This window comes from Pongo abelii, chromosome 12, assembly GCF_028885655.2.
Source record: "Pongo abelii isolate AG06213 chromosome 12, NHGRI_mPonAbe1-v2.0_pri, whole genome shotgun sequence".
Lineage (NCBI taxonomy): Eukaryota > Metazoa > Chordata > Mammalia > Primates > Hominidae > Pongo > Pongo abelii.
In genome coordinates, this window is record NC_071997.2 from 42920282 (window position 1) to 42932287 (window position 12006).

At 39.1% G+C, this 12006-nt stretch overlaps 1 pseudogene; it reads left to right on the top strand.

The window, feature by feature from the left end:
- The first annotated feature begins 4534 nt into the window (after nt 1–4534).
- LOC100455836 (DNA-directed RNA polymerase II subunit RPB4-like) lies at nt 4535–5031 on the top strand (annotated as a pseudogene).
- The last annotated feature ends 6975 nt before the right edge of the window (nt 5032–12006 follow it).

Consider the following 12006-nt stretch of genomic DNA (forward strand, 5'->3'; position numbering starts at 1 on the left):
CTGTAGCAGTTAAATGCAATTGTTTTTTGTAAATTTCTGTTAGATCTATTTTGTCTAGAGTGCCGTTTAAATCTGATGTTTGTTAATTTTGTGACTGTATGATCTTTCCATTGCTGAAGGTGAGGTGTTGAAATCCCTTACAATTATTGTATTGCAATCTATCCCTTTCTTTAGATCTATTAATATTTTCTTTGCTGAATTCACCTCTTTGCCATTATATAATGACCTCCTTTGTCTCATTTTTACTTAAATAAAAATTAAGTTTTTAATTTAAAATCTATTTTATCCAATATAACTATAGCTACTTCTGCTCTCTTTTGGTTTCCATTTGTGTAGAACATCTTTTCCATCCCTTCACTTTCGTTGTACATGTATCCTTATAGATGAAGTGGGTTTCTTGTTGGCTGTGTAAGTTGGGCCTTTTTTTTTTTTTTTTTTTTTTAAATTCAGCTACTCTATGTCTTTTCATTGGATAATTTAGTTCATTTATATTCAAGGTAATTATTGATTGTAAAAACTTACTCCTGCCATTTTGTTACATGTTTTCTAGTTGTTTTGTGGATCCTTTATTCCTTTCTCTCTTACTGTCTTCCTTTGTGGCCAATTTTCTTTAGTCATATGTTTTGATTCCTGATTATTATTTTTAGTGCATAGGTTTTTGCTTTGTGGTTACCATGAGGCTTACAAAGACTTTTCATGGTTGCAACAGGTTATTTTAAACTGATGACAACTTAAATTTGATTGCAAAAATTTCTATTTTTAATTTAACTCCTCTCTCAACATTTTGAATTTTTGATGTCACAGCTTATATCTTTTTATGTTGCATATTCTTTAAGAACTTGTTATAATTATTGTTTATAATAGTTTTGTCTTTTAACCTTTTATACTAAAGATATAAGTGATTTACATACCACCATTATGTTAATAGAGTATTCAGAGTTTGACTATGTACCTACTTTTACCAATGAGTTATATTCTTTCAGATGTTTTGGTGTTACTCATTTGCATCTTTTTTTTCATCTTGCAGAACTCCCTTTAGCATTTCTTGTAAGACAGGTTTGGTGGTGATGAATTCCCTCAGTTTTTGTGTGTCTGAAAAATCTTTATCTCTCTATCATTTTTGAAGGACAGCTTTGCTGACTAGAATATTCTTGGTAGGCACGTTTTTTTTCCTTCAGCATTTTAAATACATCGTTGCATTTTCTCCTGGCCTATGAGGTTTCTGTTGAGAAGTTTGCTGTTGGGCATATAGAGACCATTATATGTTATTTGCTTCTTTTCCCTTGCTACTTTCAGGATACTCTTTTTGTCTTTGACAGTGTGATGATTATATGTTGTGGGGTAGTCTTATTTGGGTTGAGTTTGATTAGAGATCTTTGACTTTCCTGTACTCGGATATTTATATCTTTCTCCAGGTTTGGAAAGTTTCCCACTGTTATTCTATTCCTTTCTCTTTCTTTACTCCCTCTTGAGTACCAGTAACCCATACATTTGCTCTTTTGATGTTACTCCATAAATTTTATAAGATTTCTTCCTTTATTTTTATTCCTTTTTCTCCACTGACTGTATATTTTGAATTACCCTGTCTTTGAATTCACAGATTCTTTGCCTCTTGTTGTTCAGTTCTACTGTGGATGGTCTCATTGTATTTTTAATTTTTTTTCTTGGCTCCAGAATTTCTATTTGAGTTTTTGAAAGTTATTTCATTATCTCTGTTAAATTTCTCTGACAAAATTTTGAATTGTTTTTTGGTATGTTCTTGAAGTTTGCTGAGCTTCCTTAAAACAGGTATCTTGAATTCCTTGTCAGGCAGTTCTTCCATCTCCATTTCTTTAGGGTCAGTCACTGGCACCTTATTTTGTCTGCTTGGTGAAGTGATCATTCCCTGATTTATCGTGATTCTTGTAGCCATTTGTAGATGTCTGTGCATTGATGTAAGTACCTAATCTAGTCTTTGCAATCTGGCTTTGTTGGGGAGCTTCCTTTAGCAGTAAGCCTGTCCAGAGATTCAGAGAAGTTTGACTGGGGAGGTCCCTAAGCCTGTGACCATTTCAGCAATTGCAGCATTAGGAGCTGCTTTAAGTCCAGGACCACGATGGCCAGAATCCTTTGGCAGCAGAGGCTGAGGCAGAACTGGGTCACATCCAAAGCTTAGAGTCTCTGAGACCAGCACAGCACTACATAGGGCATGCTCAACACCATGGCCACTATGGCCTGCCCATTGCTGGCAGTGACTTGTACCAAACTCAAGTCCATCGTACTGGTGCCACAGGTTCCTGTCTGGTGCTGGGGTAGATCTAGAGGCTTCATCTACAGGTGTAAGCCTGGTGGTAGGGATCAAGTTGTTCGCCCAGTGGTGGGTTTTACTGTGGCAGGCCTGGTACTGAATTCCAAGGTGAATTCTTTCTCTTAATTCCTTTTTCTTTGCCCAAGAGATAATGTCTCTCTCTATACTGCACTGCCTGGGGTTAGGGAAGGGGTGATGTGGGTAATGTAAAACTGTCCTTCCTGTTCTCTTCAATGAATCTGTTATTATTATGATGCTAAAATCAAGTACTGTGATCTCTCACCTGGTTTCCTTTTCTCTTGTGATATTTTTTTGTGCATGAATAGTTGATCAAATTGATGTTTCTGTGTGGGATGATTAATGCGAAGTCCTACTTTCCTCCTTGCTCTGCCACTTTCCTCTAAAGTTTTCTTCCTCAATTGAATATAATGTTGGCATTGCAGTTTTATAAAAATCAACATTAAAATAAGTGTTAAAGTTAGTTAATTCTGGAATATCCAATAGAAGAAATAGTCATTGGATATTCACTCGTATACTCATACTATGCTAATAAATGGTGGCAGGTTGTTACATCTGCCAATTTATATTATTAATTGAAAGCTGATGACGCCTTAGCTTGCGACATGATTATGGTTGTAAGTGTTACAGCATCTCCATTCTGCTACAGGCTGTGTGATGATTTGGTATTCCCACCTCTTTTCTCTACTGTGAAAAACTTTGTTTGTTCAGTCACTGATACCTTGGACTTTCACTTGGCACAAATGTGAGCTCAAACAAAAGCTCAAATATGAGTCCTGACATCATGTGGCTGGACTCAAGGGTAAGGTGTTCATTCTGGTGATACAGAAGAGGCTATGATGACAGAGTAAACCAAAATGAAAACACCAATTTATAATAATCTCATAGAAAGCATGTGGAACCCAGAAAACACAGATTTCTCTAGGCTCCCTGTCTTACCCATCACATGTGAGAAATAGTGTGTTATGCCATGGTTTACGAAATCATGGAGGATCCCTGCAAGGAGCAATATCCTCATTTTCAGGTGAATAGTCTGGTCCACACCTGGTTTTTACACATTGCTATAGCAAATACGTTTGCATTTGAGAAGCACAAGCTCAGGCTAATACTCATTGAATAATTTGTTTTCTTTGGACCTTTAGCAATTGGTGTTATAGAAGGTCTGATGCACTAGGAGAAGGGGGATTCTGGGGGCAGGGGTGGAATTAGTAGTCTTATAACCATGCCACCAAAGATTCACAATTGTAGATAAAACAGGTGAGCGGGATGTTTCTCTGTCAAGTGGCTTTGGGGCTGATATCTTCTCACCTCAGGACTGCTGAAGGGTAATGGCTGTTTCCTGAATCTGGACAGGAAGACATTGTCTCATAATTCATGAACAACTGGGCATGGGGACTGAAGATGCTGCCCACAGTGTGCTGAAAACAATGGTCATAATTAATAATGCATGTCAATAAAATATTGTTTTGTTTCTTAGACTGTTGCTGTGAGAAATCAGCAACAATTACCTTGAGCAAGATGGCAGAGCAAAGTCTGAGACATGTCATCATTAGGGCTGTCCCTATCTAGCAGGGTGTCAGCAAATGACCTACCCAGGGTAGAGTCACCCAAGGTGGAGCACCTGTGCAAATGTCATTATGTAGTGACACAAGTACAGTAATGTTTAGCACACCTGTATTTCCCAAACTTGAAACTACATTAGAATCATCTGGATATTCACTGAAAACCTAGGGCACTTGTGCTCACTCCATGCCTAGTAGATTAAAATCCCCTCCTCTAGAAATTGCAACTTACTAAGTTTATGGTGGGACCTAAGAATTAATATTTTACCAAAGACCCTAGGGAGTGCTAATTTCTAAGTAAACATGGGAAATACTCTTCTGGACCATCCAGTGGAGTTTTGCGTGTAAAAAGACACAAATTAATCATGCTTGGAATGATCTATGTGCTTCTATAGAAATAAAGAGATATGTAAAAATATATACCTCCTGCTTTTTTTGACATTTACTTTTGTAAAGTTGTTCTCTCTTGAGTGATTTAAAAGCAAATAGAAGGAAAATGACTTGTATAAAAAGTTCACATCCTCAAATAAAATTTTATCATATCCCCAAATTGGAAAGAACCTAAATTTCCATTAAGCAGTGAATAGATAAACAAGCTGTGGTGTATTCAATGCTACTTAGCAATAAAAAGAAATTAAGCATGTGGGTGGTGGCACGCGGCACAGCAATGGCAGCAGGCGGCAGCGATCTGCGGGCTGGCGATGTAGAGGAGGACACTTCACAGCTCCTTTTTCCTAAAGAGTTTCAAACAGCGGAGACCGTTCTAAATTCAGAAGTTCATATACTTCTGGAACAACGAAAGCAATAGAACAAGAGTGCAGAGGATGAACAGGAACTCTCAGAAGTCTTCATGAAAACAATGAAACTACACAGGCTGTTTCAGTGGTTTCGAAAATAGAGAGACCATTGCCAGTGTTCGTAGCTTCTTACTCTAGAAAAACCTTCATAAATTTGAGTTGGTCTGTTTGGCCAACCTTTGCCCAGAGACTGCTGAGGAGTCCAAGGCTCTAATCCCAAACTTGGAGGGGTGGTTTGAAGATGAGGAGCTGCAGCAGATTCTTGATGATATCCAGACAAAGCACAGCTTCCAGTATTAATCCCTAAACATCACTGCTGCTTGGAGAAACTATGGCCCCACAGGGTCTGGGGCTAATTTGCATAGACATTTCATTGCAGAAGACAGTTGGGAATTCCTTCGGAGAAAACAGCCCAACTTGCTGTTGGGTTAGGTTGCTGTTTCAAATAATTCTTAGGCCCAGGTGACATGTAATCTTGGAGCAGCCTTGTGCAGTGGCTGCCAGTGGCTTCCTGAGTGTGCCCTGGGAAGTGTGAGGTGGCTGGGGTGGAAGGAGGTGTCATATTAGCCACACTGTTGACTCTCTCACTCATGGTTTTTGGCCTCCACGTTATCTTGTATTCTTAATACTTCATGTTTTAATTTCAGTGTGTTTATACATTTTGAAACTAGACCAGAACATAGTAGGCTTTATAGAGAAAGACTAGTTTTATCTAGATGCCAAAGGAAGAATTAAACCACTGTTATTGTTTGAGATTTTTTTTTTTTTTGGAGATAGGGTCTTAACTCTGTTGCCCAGGCTGGAGGAGTGCAATGGTGCAATCATGGCTCACTGCAACCTTCTGGGATCAAAAAATCCTCCTGCCTCAGCCTCCCAAATAGCTGGGGCCACAGATGTGCACCACCATTCTTGGCTAATTTTTAAGTTTTTTTTTTAAATAGAGGGTGCGTCTCACTATGTTGCCCAGACTGGTCTTAAACTCCTGGCCTCAAGTGATCCTCCTGCCTTATCCTCCCAAACTGCTGAGATTACAGGTGTGAGCCACTGCACCTGGCCTGAGGAGTATGTAAAGGTCCTGGGCCTCTGTGCATGCCTGAGCAGCTGCAGTTCAGAGACTTCAAGCAGCTCTGTGTCAGACCCCAGGTCCTGGTAACATGCGCTCACTCCACCTCCTGATCTGAGGGTTGCAAAGATTCATGGGAGAAGCGTGGTTTCCTGCTTCCCTTGGTTGGGTGCTGGGGATTCCCTTGGCTCTGTGTCGCTAACAGGTGGACCGTCACCTCGCCCTGCTTTCCTTTGTTCTCTGTGGGTTGAGTTGTTTCCCTGATCAGTTCCAATGCGAGTACCTGGATATATCAGTTGAAGGTGCTGTATTTACTCACCCCTTTTTGTTATTTTCCATGAGTACCACACACTGCAGCTGCTTCTCATTGGTCATCTTGGCCCCCACCAGCAGTTCTTAATTCTAGAGAAAACATTAAGTTATTCAGGAGACAAAATGTAATCATAATTTACTATATAACCTAATTGTCAGTAATGTTTATATTGCAATAATAGCGTATACGCTATCCAAAATCATGATGTAAATATTTTGGAAGGATGCATGGATGAATGAGAGAGAGTGTGTGTGTGTGTGTGTGTGTTTGTGTAGTAGGGAGTTAGATGAGTTGTGTATGATAATTAAAACTATTTTCCATGGAAGAATGTTAACACATAATGGCTCAAACAGAAAAATTAAGAAATAGCACCACACTCATAGTACTTTGAAAAATGGAGGTAAATATAAAAAACAATTAAAAGAGTAAAAACTGGTTTTCTGTGAGCACCAGGAAATAATGACTATTCTGTTTTGTAACAAGACTTTGAAGCCTGAGAAAACAGACTACGTTTATGTGAAGCTTTTCTTTCTGGAGATGAAAATAGCAGAGCCAAGAGGAATGACGAAAAAATTCATTGTTGGACTATATGGAAAACTCAGGCTGTGTTCATGGTCTTTGAGTGAACTATTTTCAAGTAAGTGGTCTACCCCTTGATATTTGAATTTAAGATAGTTTCCTTTTGTTATTAATACTCTTTCTGTTTTAAGCAAATTGTGATTGTCAATTTTACCAATGGGTTGGAGGCCATAGACTGATAAAGCAACCCTCCTTTTCTGCACTGGAAGGATGAACCATCATTCTGCCTGTGGAACCTTGCTCTGACGTTGCCTTGGATTGGAATCCAAGTCTATGGAGAGGGACTATGTGTTTTCGTTCTTTGTGGTCCATGTCTTTAAATTTTAATATAGTATTTTTACACTTAAAATGGTCATAAAGGATTTTATTTTAGTTTTTCCTTCTGTAAGATTTAGATAAAAGACTTTCTGGCTTTCTCATATAACTGGCTTTATTTTTTCATCTTTATTACTGATGTCTGATTTATTTCTGCCTTTTAAATATTTATTATTTTAGCTTATTTTGTTTTGTTTAGATTTACATATGGCTTTTAAAAAAGGCTGTCTAAGAATTTAATGAAGTAATGAGATTATGTAAACACTCAATAAAGAATAGCAATAAACTCAAATAAATATGGAGGTAAATATCAAAAACAGTTAAAAGACAATAAACAATAATACTTATTGTTGTATTGTCCTGATCATCTCCAGGAAATCCAGGAAATTGCTTTAGAATCCATTTTCTTTCTATGGTGTAAAATAAATACTGAGTAGGTAAGAAGGAATATTTGTAACAAATATATCTAAGGTCTAAATAAAAGGGACCTATATAAACTCACCCAGATGAATAAACAGAACTAGGAACTTTGGAAGAACTGTATGCCCATCCTCTATTCTATCCTCTTCTCTTCCTCCCCACAGATGTAATTGTCATCCTAAATTTGATGGTAACTATTCTCTTAAATTTTGTTATAGTTTTACCATCTATGTATATGTCCCTAAAATAGATATTGTTTAGTTGTGTATGCTTTAAACTTCATATAAATGAAATAATACTGTGTGTATTCTTTTACATCTTGCTTATTCACATTCTTGGGATTCATGGTGATATGTCATGTCAGTTTGGGTGCTTTGATGAGAAGATGTTAAGAGATTTAATGGGAGACATGCCTGAAGGGCAAAAAAGAGGGATCAGGAGTAGGCAGGGAGAGCATTCAGACTGTGAGGCAGGACTGACACCAATGATAGAAAAGAGAGAAGGAAAGGTCAGGTGCGGTGGCTCACGCCTGTAATCCCAGCACTTTGGGAGGCCAAGGCAGACAGATCACTTGAGGTCAGGAGTTCGAGACCAGCCTGGGCAACACAGTGAAACCCCACCTCTACTAAAAATACAAAAATTAGCCAGCCATGGTGGTACGTGCCTATAGTCCAAGCTACTTGGGAGTCTGAGGAAGGAGAATCACTTGAACCCAGGAGGCAGAGGCTGCAGTGAGCCAAGATCATGCTACTGCACTCCAGCCTGGGCAACAGAGCGTCTTGAGACTCTGTCAAAAAAAAGAAAAAAAAAAGGAGAGAGAGAGAGAGAGAAGGAAGGAGGCGTGGGTAGGCAGAGTGTCAGACTGCAGTGCACCTGTGAAGCTCTGAGAAAGTCTCAACCTGGCACATGGGGGAGCCCTAGAGCAAAGCTTGGCTGCAGAGGCATTCCACATCAGTCGGAAAGGCTGCCATCACTGGCTGGGAGCAGTCCAAGAAAAGAGTGTTCTTCGCAGGAGCACTGCCATGAACCCAAAATTGTGGCAGCTGAGGTTGTCTTCCAACTGTTCTCCTTGTAACAGGTTCTCTTAAAGGGAAGTCTGAGAGTCACACCTCCATGCTCACAATACACTCTTATGCTGCATGGACCCCACCCTCTATGTATGTTTGGGAGCAGATCATCCATGCTTCCCATGGGTGTCTACCTGAAGGGAAACTTAGCAGAGGAATGTTAGTGAATTGACTACAGCACCCATTTCTATAGTTGGGCTGACAGTTTGTTCTCATCATCTTTTGTCTCCACTGTCTATTCTAAATTTCCTTTACCTTCAACTAATAGCTTGGCAGGTCTTAGTGGCTCTCCTGGGGATGTGATCAAACCCTTCACTCTGGCAGTCATGTACTACTTGAGCTGGGGTTACTGCATGTCTGTTCACATTTAGTTAGTCAAGGGAATACCAAGAGGTGTCCAAATGGATCACCTGGGTTCCACAAATATTACACGCATATACCTCCCTATCTTCATATGTAAAAGCAGCTATACCTCCTCTTACATATACTGCTGGATGGCAGCCCATCCTTCCAGAGTATTACCACTTATATGGTGTTCCAGGTATACCTCCAGGAAGCCATTCAATGCTCCATCAGGTTGCTACTTTTGGGTTGACCAGTGAGTCCAGGGAAGTAGTGGAGCAGGCTTATACTGACTTTGAGGGGTCAATTACTACATTTTCAGGATTTTTTTGAGTCGGTTGGCAGCTTGAAATTGCCCATTATAGAAGCATTTACATCAAGAAAGTTGACAAATACTACAAATCAGGGCTTTTGTTTTTTTCCTGGAGAGCCAGTTATTAAAAATGTACTAGTACACCGTTAAGTGAACTTAATGATCATGGACTTGTTTCAGCTTTTCCTTCACTATAGGGCTAGTGTTTTGGTTAGATGCTATGTTGTTTTGGACTCCCTGGTTGGATGTTGTATTGTATGGGATTCCATAGGCCCCTGGATAGTGGTTATAGCTGAGGTTCTGAATGTAGGAGAGCAAACCCACACCCAGACTATGTATTCATCCCTGTGAGGACAAAATGCTTTCCTTCCAAGAGGGAGGGGCCTGATATACTTATCCTGCCACCACAAGTTTCTGTCTCAGAATGTTCTTGATTTTCCCTTAATCTGAAAAACTTAAGAAATTTTGCAGAATATGAAATTCCACTGGAAGATTTCCTTTCTGCATTTTGAGATATCATTCTATTGTCTTTTGGCTTTCATTGTTGTAATTGAGAAGTCAGTTGTCAGTCTTTTGCACCCTCGAAGGTAATGAGTTTTTATTATCTGCTACTTTTACATTTAATTTTGCCTTTGGTTTTATAAAATATCAATCTTATGTGTTTAGAAGTGAATCTTTAAAAAATTTATGTTATTTGAGATTTATTGTGTTTTTTGAAACTGTGGATCAGTGTCTTTATTGTTTGAGAACATTCCCAGCCATCCTCTCTTCAAATAATTACTCTGCCTTATTTTATCTTTCCTCCTAGGACTCCAATCAATATCTTACACCTTCTCACCTTATTCTCCACATTTTTTCCACCTTCTTCTGTATTTTTCAGCTTTCCTGTGCCTGTGCTGCAATCTGGATTTCTTCTCATTTGTCTTCAAATTTGCTAATTCTCTTTTCTGCTGTGTGATGCCTACTGCTAAATATAGCTATTGGCTTATTTAATTTAATTTACTTATCATGTAGTCATAGAGGTTCTGCTTGACTCCTTTGAATCTGTCGCTGTCCATAGTTTTCTGTTCTAGAAAAATATTTTCATGTTTGTCATTTGTTTCTTAAACATGGTTAGGATGGTTGCTTTATGTTGTGTGCAAAAAAATTACAAAATGTGAAGTTTGTGTAGATATGTTTCTGCTATCTTGTTTTGTTCGCTTTGTTTCTTTTTTCTTGTTGTTCTTGTTCTTGTGACCTTGTTTACTCATATGCCTGGTAATCTTCAACTATGTGTGGCTTGTGCCTTTGAAAATGTATCTGAGTGACTCTTCCCTCCTCTAGAGAGGCTTTATTTTTGCTTCTTGTGGAATGGGTTTAGCCTACATGAAATTGAATACAGTTTGAGTGTTTTTAGCTCAATGAAGCTATGAGTATTCAGTGTGAAAGTCTCTGTGAGAGTCTGTCCCTGGCCACAGCCCTCCAGAAATGGCTTCTTTTCTTTTTCTTTCACTCTTCTCCTTTGTTCAGTGCCAAGACAGTCCTCTCCACGGTTCTTAGAGGTTGGAGAAAGGCAATCTAGATTTCATGAGCTTGCCACCTCCCCAGCCCCAACCCTCTGCACTGACCTCTTTATTTTTGTGCTGGTGTGACTACAGTACTGAGCATAAGGTGTACTATATCAGCAGAGAGCATATAGTGGTTTTACTGTTCCTTTATTTTAGATCCTGGTTCTGTAGGTCTGGAGTAGGACCTGAGATTCTGCATTTCTGGCAAGCTTCAAAATAATGCCAATGTATCATCCATAAAGTTCACCTTAAGTATTAAAGATGTACACAACAAGGAAAATTTTATCTAATGATTTGGCAATACATGAATAATAGTAGCCAAAATAAATGGTGGAAATTGTGCTATAAAATTTTGGAAAGATTTGCAAGGTAGAGGTGACTATATTAAACCTTGAAGTGAGTAAAGAAGGATAGATAGGGATGGACAAAGGAATGAAATCCCAAGACAGGTCTAGTCCTGGATAGCTGAAGAGAGAGAGAAGGCTGCAACTCTAGGCTTTACTCCTGCAGAATTCTTTTCTTGCAGAGCGAGAAGTTTCCTTCATCATATTTGGCTCAGTGTCCTTTCTCAGGAGCATTCATCCTTTTGGCTATAAAGGATGTTTCCTCCATGCTAGAGAGAAATAAGTACAGGTCTTGAGCAATCTAGTATCACCACAGCCCTCACCACCTCCATTGATGGCACTGTGGCCTAAGTACCCAAGCCATATAGAGCTCCGAGTATCTATGGGATGAAATAAGAATTTTAAAGGACCTACATCTTAGCTGTTGTGACAAATGAGTTTGCATTCATATGTGCAGCATCCAAACCAATATGTTTTGTCTGTTTGCATCTTCATACCTATGGAAGGACCTTGGGCCTCTTCCCCGAAGATATTCATGTGGATTCAGTTCTGTGTAGAGAGAGTGGGGCTGATGTCATAGGCTCTGAACTTTCTTCTTTGAGTATGGAAATCATCTTATGCTAATGGAGACCTGAGGAAGCTCCTCTTTATAAACTCAGCATGATTCCAAATTCTAATTTTGACTCAGGGATACCTGCTACACATTTAAATTTGGGCTATACATGATTTCACACTCTTGAGGAGATGGAGGAGATGACTGTGGGGCTACCTGGGACAAAATTTTAATGGCCTTTTATATCATACCATGCAGTAAGAATATCTGGGAAGGAGATAGGGTGTAAACAGGAGGAAATTCTCCTGCTGGCCAGATAGATCATTGATGAAGTTGCACAAAAACCAAGATCTGAGATGATCTATTGGTAGTCACAGCAAAAATGCTGACTGAGCTAAACAGGTCCATCTGGGGCTTGGTGACAGACATAGGGGACTCATTAGGTCAGTTGTTCCAGGAAGCTGTCACTTATGAAGAGCTTTTCAT